The sequence below is a fragment of the Xyrauchen texanus genome, chromosome 11 (genome assembly GCF_025860055.1).
Source record: "Xyrauchen texanus isolate HMW12.3.18 chromosome 11, RBS_HiC_50CHRs, whole genome shotgun sequence".
In the NCBI taxonomy this organism is placed as follows: Eukaryota; Metazoa; Chordata; class Actinopteri; order Cypriniformes; family Catostomidae; genus Xyrauchen; species Xyrauchen texanus.
In genome coordinates, this window is record NC_068286.1 from 14138632 (window position 1) to 14149310 (window position 10679).

The following is a 10679-nucleotide window of genomic DNA, read 5'->3' on the forward strand; positions in this document are numbered from 1 at the left end:
TTTACACTGCAGGATTTATTTTTATTTTTTTAAAAGCACCACCCACCAGCAGAAACAAAAATTGGCACCTGTGAGTTGCTTTTACAGAAACTTGCTGTTACCTTTTGTTGCTGAGGCTGGTTTGGATACAGTTGTGGAGCACTGGATGCCTGTGTTGTTTGGGTTGTGCAGTTAATGGTCTTGAAGTCTGTGAAGCGAGTGGAGCCGGAACTGCATTCGCAGTATATTGCTGAGATGTTGCATGCTGGAACACAGGCACTCCATAGTAAAACTGATGCAGGAGCAAGGGCATTTGAGAACAAATGTATAAATTATAACTTATTTTAGGAGATTGACAAGTGGAGCTCAAACAACAGTAAAGGATTCTGAGCCAGATGAGATTGAATCAAAGGTAGAGTCATACTACTATATGGTCTGTTTCGTCTTGAATGTTTCTGTTTGAAATTTCTAAGAGAGATTGTGTGTACCGCTAGCTAGCTCTTCTCTGAATATGTGAGGCAATACCTTACATCATCTGTTTGGACGTATTCTATTGGGTTCATCGGGGTTAATCAAATAAATCAAAATGCATCAGATGTGACACACAGAAGACAGATAATACAATTTTTTCCAGCCAAATATTTTGACATTTCACCAAACATTGAAACAAAAAAGCTTGCTTGAGGGTTACACAGCTCAAGTTAATTAAGTTTGGGATTGGACCTCAAATCAGAAGTTTTCTCTCATTTCCTGTTATGTATTTAGTGCTGACTACAAACACAACCACACACATATTTATCCTATTGTTTCCTAAATGTTAGAACTGCACTCTTACCTTTGTATTGCTATTGGTGGTCCAAGAGTGGGATAGTAGAAAAGCTGAAAAAGACATTTTCAGGGGGAAAAAGCAAGAGAACTTATATCATTATTTTGTTTCATCATTTAGTGTATCTCATGTTCTCAAATTTTTTATTTGTCTTTTGTTCTGTCTCTCTACTATTTGTTACACAATGCACAATTTATTTGGGTTTAAAGCAGGGTATCTTATTAAAAAAAGAGTTCTGTGAATGTAAAAATTTGGTAACACTTTTTATGAAGCCCATATTTATAATGTATTATAAAGGCATTATTTAGTAAATGCATTTTAATCAGGGCCGTTTCTAGCTATTATCGGTATAAGCGGCTGCTTAGCGCCCCTGAGCCAACAGGGGGCCCCACAAAGCAAGGTCTTGTTTTATTTAAATATTATTTAAAATATACAGTATATACAGTACATACCACAAGCTGCAACCTCCAACAAGGATTTTGCTTAGGGCCCCCATATGTTCAGAAACATCCCTGATTATAACGCATGCATGATGTCTTATAATACACTGTATAATGTGTTACTAATATTCAGAAATAATTGTAACTACAGTTATAATACATTATAATACCTAGACTTGTTATAGTTAAAGCTTAAAGAGTATACTGTATTATAACATCTATGAATCAACATTCAGTTTTATCCACAGAAGTTGTAATGTAATATACAGTACATGTGTAAATTAGGTATTTTATAAGTGCTGTCATGCAAAAGCAGCATAGTGTAACCTATTATAAGGCTTTATGATGTGATCATATATCATTTTAAGTGGTATTGGCCTTTTTGGGTAACACTTTACAATAAGGCTCTATTTGTTGACAGAATTAGTTAACAGGAACTAACAAGGAACAATATTATTATGCATTAATGTCAATGTTAATTTCATCATATACTAATACATTTTTTAAATCTAATTTGTATTAGTTAACATTAGTTAATGTTAGGTGTATATGACTTTCTTCTTTTAGCCAAACACAATCGGAGTTTTATAAAAAAAATATCCTGGCTCTTCCATGCTTTATAATGGGAGTGAATGGTACCTTAGATTTTGAAGCCCAAAAAAGCACATCCATCAATCAAAAAAAGTTTATTTATATGGTTTATATTTATAACTTTATAAACTATAATCACTGGCTTCAGGTAACGGCCGTCCGCGTGTTCACAAGAGAGTCAAGTTCTGGCGTATGACATAGGCGTAGTGTAAGCTCCGGTGAGAAGTGACGAACGCAAAATGCCGGTCACGAATTAAGAAAAATGTTAGAGGATTTCAATATAAGAGAAGAGGAGATTTGTTTGAGCCAACCAGGAACTCCGGGAGATGGAGGAGGCTGAAGCAGTGGCACAAACAAAATAATCTGGTAGACAGAGAGTATGGGAGACATGATGGTGCTCATGCAGGAAATGCAAGGTAATGCCAACAGAGGCTGAGTTTGTTTGCTACCACGATTGGATGATTGGAATGACTGGATATATGCACGAACGCACCTTTTTAAGATTAATACAAATCCACAGTATATCTGAAACAACTCACTTCTTTTCGCCATTTTCCTTTGCTGTAAACAACGCATGCTTCCGCATTCATCAAGTCAAGTGGTTTTTGTTGTCGTTTCAACCATATACAGTTAGTACAGTACACAGCGAAACGAGACAACGTTCCTCCAGTACCATGGTGCTACATAAAACAACATAGGACAAACACAGGACCACATGAGACAACACAACTAAATAAAATACCTATATATACCTATATAAAGTGCCCGTGCAAACATATGCAAAAAGTACGGGACAGTACAAGAAATTTCTGACAATGAACAGGACAATAGACACAGTGAGAGACAGTGCAGCGCCGACCAGTACACAGTAGTGCAAAAAGATGACAGTTTCTAAAAACATAAACATAACATACTATAAGATAGTGTTCTATGCACATAGCAGTTATTGAGGTAGCAGACAGTTATAAAGTGACAGTAATTGAAGTGCAACTCAGGACACGTGTGTGTGTGTGTGTGTGTGTGTGTGTGTGTGTCAAACCAGTCTCTGAGTATTGAGGAATCTGATGGCTTGGGGGAAGAAGCTGTTACACAGTCTGGCCGTGAGGGCCCGAATGCTTCGGTACCTCTTGCCAGACATCAGGAGGATAAAGAGGTTGTGTGAGGGGTGTGTGGGGTCGTCCACAATGCTGGTTGCTCTGCAGATGCAGTGTTTTTTGTAAATGTCTTTGATGGAGGGAAGAGAGACCCCAATGATCTTCTCAGCTGTCCTCACTATCCTCTGCAGGGCTTTGCGGTCCGAAACGGTGCAAGTCCCAAACCAGGCAGTGATGAAGCTGCTCAGGATGCTCTCAATAGTCCCTCTATAGAATGTAGTGAGTATGGGGGTGGGAGATGTGCTTTCCTCAGTCTTTGAAGAAAGTAGAGACGCTGCTGGGCTTTCTTGGTAATAGAGCTAGTGTTGAGGGACCAGGTTAGGTTCTCCGCCAGGTGAACACCAAGGAATTTGGTGCTCTTGACGATCTCCACAGAGGAGCCGTCGATGTTCAGCGGAGAGTGTTCACCTTGTGCTCTCCTAAAGTCAACAACCGTAGGCTTTCACTTACCAGAGCTTACACAAAGCCTACGTCATACACCGGAACCCGACTCTCTTGTGAATACGCGGACGGCCATTCCCTGAAGCCAGTGATTATGGTTTATAAAGTTAGAAATATAGATATTATTCTTACAAAAACGCATCGCTTCGCTTCAGAAAGCCTTTATTAACCCCCTGGAGTCGTATGGATTACTTTTTTGATGGATGGATGTGCTTTTTTTGGGCTTCAAAATATAAGGTACCATTTATTCCCATTGTAAAGCTTGGAAGAGACAGGATATTTTTTAATATATCTCCGATTGTGTTTGGCTGAAAGAAGAAAGTCATATACACCTAGGATGGCTTGAGGTTGAGTAAATTATGGGATAATTTTCATTTTTGGGCAAACTAACCCTTTAAGCATGCTTGAAGTAGTGAAAAAGTACACATTTGTATAATACATTATAACTTGCAGATAATATTTGATGTTATTCATGTTGTTATGCCTTATTGTGAAAGGTGTAACTAAGAATAGGTAAAGCTTATAATGTATTATTACAGTGGTTATGATTATTGAAGTTATAACAGATTACAAGGCATATTATGCGACATTACAAATGCATCATAAAAATCGACTTCATAGAAAGTGTTTTCAAAAATTCTATTATCTGGGGCTGCTGGGGATAAGGCAAGTACTTAAAGTGCTCAGGAAGTTTATGCAGACTGGCATTGGAGTTGGGTTGAGAGACCCATGGATGGGCCAGAGTGGCTATATGTGGCTGAGGATCAGTGGGCATTCAGGTTGGAACTGCTGTGGCACTGGTACATGTTGTGCTTGTACCATTACCTCAGATCCAGATGGTTTGCTCTGTATCATTAAGGCTCCCTGGACAGGCACATCTCCCCTTGGGACTGATTCTGTCAAATCAGCATTTGGGGAGCGCTTTGAAAAAAGGTTGATACAGAGGATTAATTAGACATATATAATATAAGTTACATAAACATGTGGTAGAAAACTGCACCCCATGATTAAATTAATGTGAAGTGGCAAATTCACAAAGATAATTAAAGGAAATTAATAGTTAACATTATGATGAAGTGTCATGTCTACCTGTAAAATGTCTAAATAATCAAGATTCAACTGGGTGAACAGTAATCTTAAATACTAACTCACCAGAACTCCAGATGTCCTTGCAAGAAAACATGCAAGCAACACAATTAGCCTCATTTGTTTCATCCCTAGAAAGATGGGTTTTGCTTAAAGCATGTTAACATGTGAAAACATTAGAAATTATTATCTTTTAAAAATGTCTTGATCAAAAAGAAGCCAAATACACACCTTCTAATCCACTGATAATGATGGAAAAATAAATATGTGGAGAAGGGTGTACTTAAACTGTGTCAATTTGATGAGCAACCAATCAGCTTTGGTGAAAACATCTAGAAATAGATTCTGACCTCAGACCATATCAAACGTCAAACTGCTACTTATTACATAAATGAATTCTACAATCTGTAGAGAAGACTGAGTATACAAACAAGACATACAGGTGAAACTCGAAAAATTAGAATATCGTGCAAAAGTTCATTAATTTCAGTAATTCAACTTAAAAGGTGAAACTAATATATTATATAGACTCATTACAAGCAAAGTAAGATATTTCAAGCCTTTATTTGATATAATTTTGATGATTATGGCTTACAGCTTATGAAAACCCCAAATTCAGAATCTCAGAAAATTAGAATATTGTGAAAAGGTTCAGTATTGTAGGCTCAAAGTGTCACACTCTAATCAGCTAAACACCTGCAAAGGGTTCCTGAGCCTTTAAATGGTCTCTCAGTCTGGTTCAGTTGAATTCACAATCATGGGGAAGACTGCTGACCTGACAGTTGTGCAGAAAACTATCATTGACACCCTCCACAAGGAGGGAAAGCCTCAAAAGGTAATTGCAAAAGAAGTTGGATGTTCTCAAAGTGCTGTATCAAAGCACATTAATAGAAAGTTAAGTGGAAGGGAAAAGTGTGGAAGAAAAAGGTGCACAAGCAGCAGGGATGACCGTGGCCTGGAGAGGATTGTCAGGAAAAGGCCATTCAAATGTGTGGGGGAGCTTCACAAGGAGTGGACTGAGGCTGGAGTTACTGCATCAAGAGCCACCACACACAGACGGGTCCTGGACATGGGCTTCAAATGTCAAACGTCTTACCTGGGCTAAAGAAAAAAAGAAATGGACTGTTGCTCAGTGGTCCAAAGTCCTCTTTTCTGATGAGAGCAAATTTTGCATCTCATTTGGAAACCAAGGTCCCAGAGTCTGGAGGAAGAATGGAGAGGCACACAATCCAAGATGCTTGAAGTCCAGTGTGAAGTTTCCACAGTCTGTGTTGGTTTGGGGAGCCATGTCATCGGCTGGTGTTGGTCCACTGTGCTTTATTAAGTCCAGAGTCAACGCAGCCGTCTACCTGGACATTTTAGAGCACTTCATGCTTCCTTCAGCAGACAAGCTTTATGGAGATGCTGACTTCATTTTCCAGCAGGACTTGGCACCTGCCCACACTGCCAAAAGTACCAAAACCTGGTTCAATGACCATGGTATTACTGTGCTTGATTGGCCAGCAAACTCGCCTGACCTGAACCCCATAGAGAATCTATGGGGCATTGCCAAGAGAAAGATGAGAGACATGAGACCAAACAATGCAGAAGAGCTGAAGGCCGCTATTGAAGCAGCTTGGTCTTCCATAACACCTCAGCAGTGCCACAGGCTGATAGCATCCATGCCACGCCGCATTGAGGCAGTAATTAATGCAAAAGGGGCCCAAACCAAGTACTGAGTACATATGCATGATTATACTTTTCAGAGGGCCGACACTTCTGTATTTAAAATCCTTTTTTTTATTGATTTCATGTAATATTCTAATTTTCTGAGATTCTGAATTTGGGGTTTTCATAAGTTGTAAGCAATAATCATCAAAATTATATCAAATAAAGGCTTGAAATATTTTACTTTGCTTGTAATGAGTCTATATAATATATTAGTTTCACCTTTTAAGTTGAATTACTGAAATTAATGAACTTTCTAATTTTTCTAATATTCTAATTTTTCGAGTTTCACCTGTATGTCTTAGACATAATCCAGATGGGTTTCTGGTGATTTGATATGTTGGTTGAATTTTTTAATGTTTAAAGTAAATAAATTATGGATACATATGATTATAAAAACTAGGAGTGTTTTATAGGTTTTGTGGCAGTCTGTAAGTCTTAAATCATTGTGATGCTCTCATTTATTCTCACATTTTATTCCACAAACATGAGCGTAATTAAGACATTTGACTGATTTCAAAGAATCCAAAACTTGCATTCACCCACATCAGAGGTTGAAATACTTGTGCTCCTTCTTCCCAATGTTGATTAAAGCATAACCACGTTTACCCTAAGGAAAGGCACTTTGGTTCAGTTAATGATAGATATAATTCTGTCATTCCCACAAGTAAAATCTACACTTATTTGCTGACACAGACGGCAGTTTTAACAAAGCAGCCAGGAATTTTCCAAACATGACTGGATATGCACACAAGAAGACCCTATAATTAAAAAAAAAAAGCCATGACACAACCTCTCCCCATCAGCGTTCTTTTGCGTACCATTGTGAAGCAAGTAACCAAGAGTTAGCTAGACTGTATCGGTACAGAGATGTGACGCTATCAAAGGTTAGGCCCATTTGAAGATAGACATCAGCAGTTAATAAGTGTGCAGTGACTCCAGAGTGGTTGTCCCACCCAAGACAATCTCAAAATTACATATCCACCTCTTGTTATGTTGACAGTTGCACCACACCTAGTGCATAGTGCATCATCTAGAGAGTTGCATACATTGACCATTATATTAAGCAACACTGGTAAGGTATTGGCTGAATGGTCATTCATAACAAATTATTTTCTTTTGATAATTTTCATGCATATTTAATTTTGAAATTTGTTCACACAGCTTGGCTGTAGGATATTTTTTCAAAGAAAATGTATCAGTGTTTCATTGACAATACTGACATGCAGCGACAAAATCAAGTAACTAAACATTTTGCTAAAACTTATGACCGGAATCAGGTCTCGTAGATGGATCGCTTTGGTTAAACTATCTTCAGATTCAGAGAAAAATGGGTGAATATTGCAGTAACTACAAAATCCACACTTCTTTTTTTTCTTACTTTCAGAATTGGCATAGTTACTTATCTTTGTAGGGCAGAAGAAGTATAAATCAACATTGTTAAGCATTTTAAGTTGTGTTGCTTGCAAAGGCATTTCTCTAGCGTCCATCTTCACGGCTGGTGGTGGTGCTGACTATGGGGCTGCGTGTGGGTGCTGGTGCTGGGGCAGGTACTGGAGCAGGGGCAGGATGAGGCAGCAGTGCAAGAACAAGTACCCACAGTCTTACAAAAGAGTTCAGAAAATAAACGATATATATTATTCAAAGAAAGGTACGTATATCAAAGTCCTCATTAAGGCCTCTAGGTGATAAAGTATGAAGAGTAAATATCCAGAATGCCTCTTTTTAAGTAATTGTGTATTAACATCACCCCCTAGGTAGAACCGGCCTCAAGAGGTATTGATAAACTCCTGGAAAGTGGTACTGATAGATCCTCTAGAGCAGATATATTATAAACCATAGCGATTTTGATTAAAAAAAAATACTATTAAATATATATATATATATATATATATATATATATATATATATATATATATATATATATATATATATATATATATATACACATGTTGTCAACTTTCAAGAATACAAACATTTTACCTCATCACTGCCAGAGGAGCTCCAAGGGTTATGCCAGTTGCAGAGCTGTCAAGAATTGAACGTTAGATGACTGAGGTCACAATTTTGTAATTTCTTGATATAAAGCATCAAATGCATTTTTATTCACTCTAAAACAGTTAAACAAGCTAGGCAGCTCAGTTGCATAAGCATAGTAAGATCTGAAAAGAAAAGGAAAAAACTGTGGTGAGAGTAAAAACTTCTGTAATTTCAATGAAAGTTACAGCTCCAGAGCTTATAAGACACAGTGTAGTCAGTAATATAAGACTGTTCATTTTATGATGGCACATATTAACCTTCAAATAATAGAAGTTACAGATTATTGTGACTTAATATATAATTGATGGCAATTCTGTTAAACAGACAATGTGTTTTTAACTACAAACACCCTCATAGGACTGACAAAAAATAGCATCTTGTTCTGCATGCAAGCACCATGGTTTGCCACATAGGGTCACCCATGAGCAGTAGTGAAGTTATCAATATCTGTAATTGTTTACAATTCCTAAATTTTACATTATTTAATTTATTTTAAAAAAAAATTATACATTTAAATTGTAATCAATTAAGATATGAGAATTGTAATTATTTTAAATAATGGGAGAATTATCAATGAGATATGAATAACTCATTCATTGTGTGTTTAAAAAGAATATACTGTAATTTGAGAGTGATTACTACCAGTTAAAAGTGTGGAAACCTTTACTCTTAATTATAATTATTAGCATCATTTCAGAATAAATCAAATCTTCAAAACTATGTAACAACACAAATGAAAGTATGGGAATTTTAATGTTAAGCAAATTAAAACTTGTCAAAAAATGTGTTTTTTCTTCTTCAAAGCAGTCACCCTACATTACAGCTCTGCACATTCTGCATCTCTCAACCAACTTCATGAGGTATCACCTGTGATGCTTTTAAAAGTACTGAGTTCCAATGCCTAATGTACTCTTGTTGGCTACTTTTCTTTTTATTCACTATCCAGTCCAACTCATCCACCGAAAAAAAAATTCTTAAGAACTTCATAAGCACAAATCATATTTGTCTGCAAAAACAATTTCAAGCATTTAAGCATAAACCCTTTCAAATAAGAAGAATTTTAAGATCATGAGAAACAAATCCAGTCAAGTGTGTCCAAACATTTGATTGATGGTGTAGCATATATAAAATGAATGTGGCGGGACAGCTTTTGGACAAAAGTTACACTAAATGTACGAAATGAAGCAAGATAAAGAGCAGACTACGCCACCCCGTTTCTATGAACGGGGAAATTTCATAAGACACACAGGTTCGCTACCACAGAGGACAAGAGACATGGATATGAATACAAAACTATTTTTATTTTCACAACAATAATACATTTAAAATGTATAAAAACAGGTAAGAGTTCACTACTTCAGGGGGCACCAAACCAAAAAAAATGGAAAATAAAGAGAAACTTTCAGGCTGAGGCTTACCAGTAGGGTGGCTAGCTGCACAGTGAGTATCCTAAGACCACACCAACACTCACACACACACTCACACACGGCAAGTGAGAGAAAAGCAAGTGCCAACGGCAAAACACTCTGTGAAGGAAACACCACAAAAAGGACAAGGACAGCTAGCTTCCCTACACCGGGGGCCTCCAGTTCCTGAAACAAACAAAAAACAAAACAATTTATTCCACAATTAACAGACACTCAGTTATAGGAAAGCAGATTCCAATGCTGAAGAAGGGCAACAACTGGCGAATTACTGGCCACCAGTTATACAGACGGGTGTAACCCAGAAAGGTTTACACTAAATTGCCAGTAAGGCCTGAACAATGAAGCAGCCAACTGCTATAAAGAAACAAAATAAAAATAACCCACAAACATCATAAGTCAAACAATACAAAATAGAAATGACAATTAATTATGCTTCAAACAAATTAAATCACAATACAAAAAGTAATTAGAAAATTCAACTAGGAAAAGCACAGCCCAAAGAAAACAACAAATTAACAAACAAACAAACAGTTGGTAGCGATATCGCAAAAGGTGGGGCTAAGGTGCAACATTGGAAAGTCTCACGCTTAGTGACAGCCCTGAGACTAGCCACCCTTCACCAAGACCACCAGTATTAGCGTAAAGCTGTTTACAAAACAAATAATCACACTGTAGTATAGAAGAACAGCAGAACAGACAGTGCAGTCTAAAAAAGGTTATCTAGGAAGCATTCGCCCCGCAGTCCACAGCGACGAACCGCTCCCAAGCAGATTAACGCACCGGTAGTAGAGCGTTAGAGCCACAGATTATTCGGTTACTCACAGCCCATGTTAATAAGCAAAACGCCAATGTACCAGTGTTCCATCGAAACATACACATGAACGGAGAAAAGACAGCCTGCACCCCCAAAAGCAAAGTCGCACCAATCCTGGTCAGAACCTGGCTCCCACAGAGCTGTACACACACACGCAAAAGCGAATCTGACTAT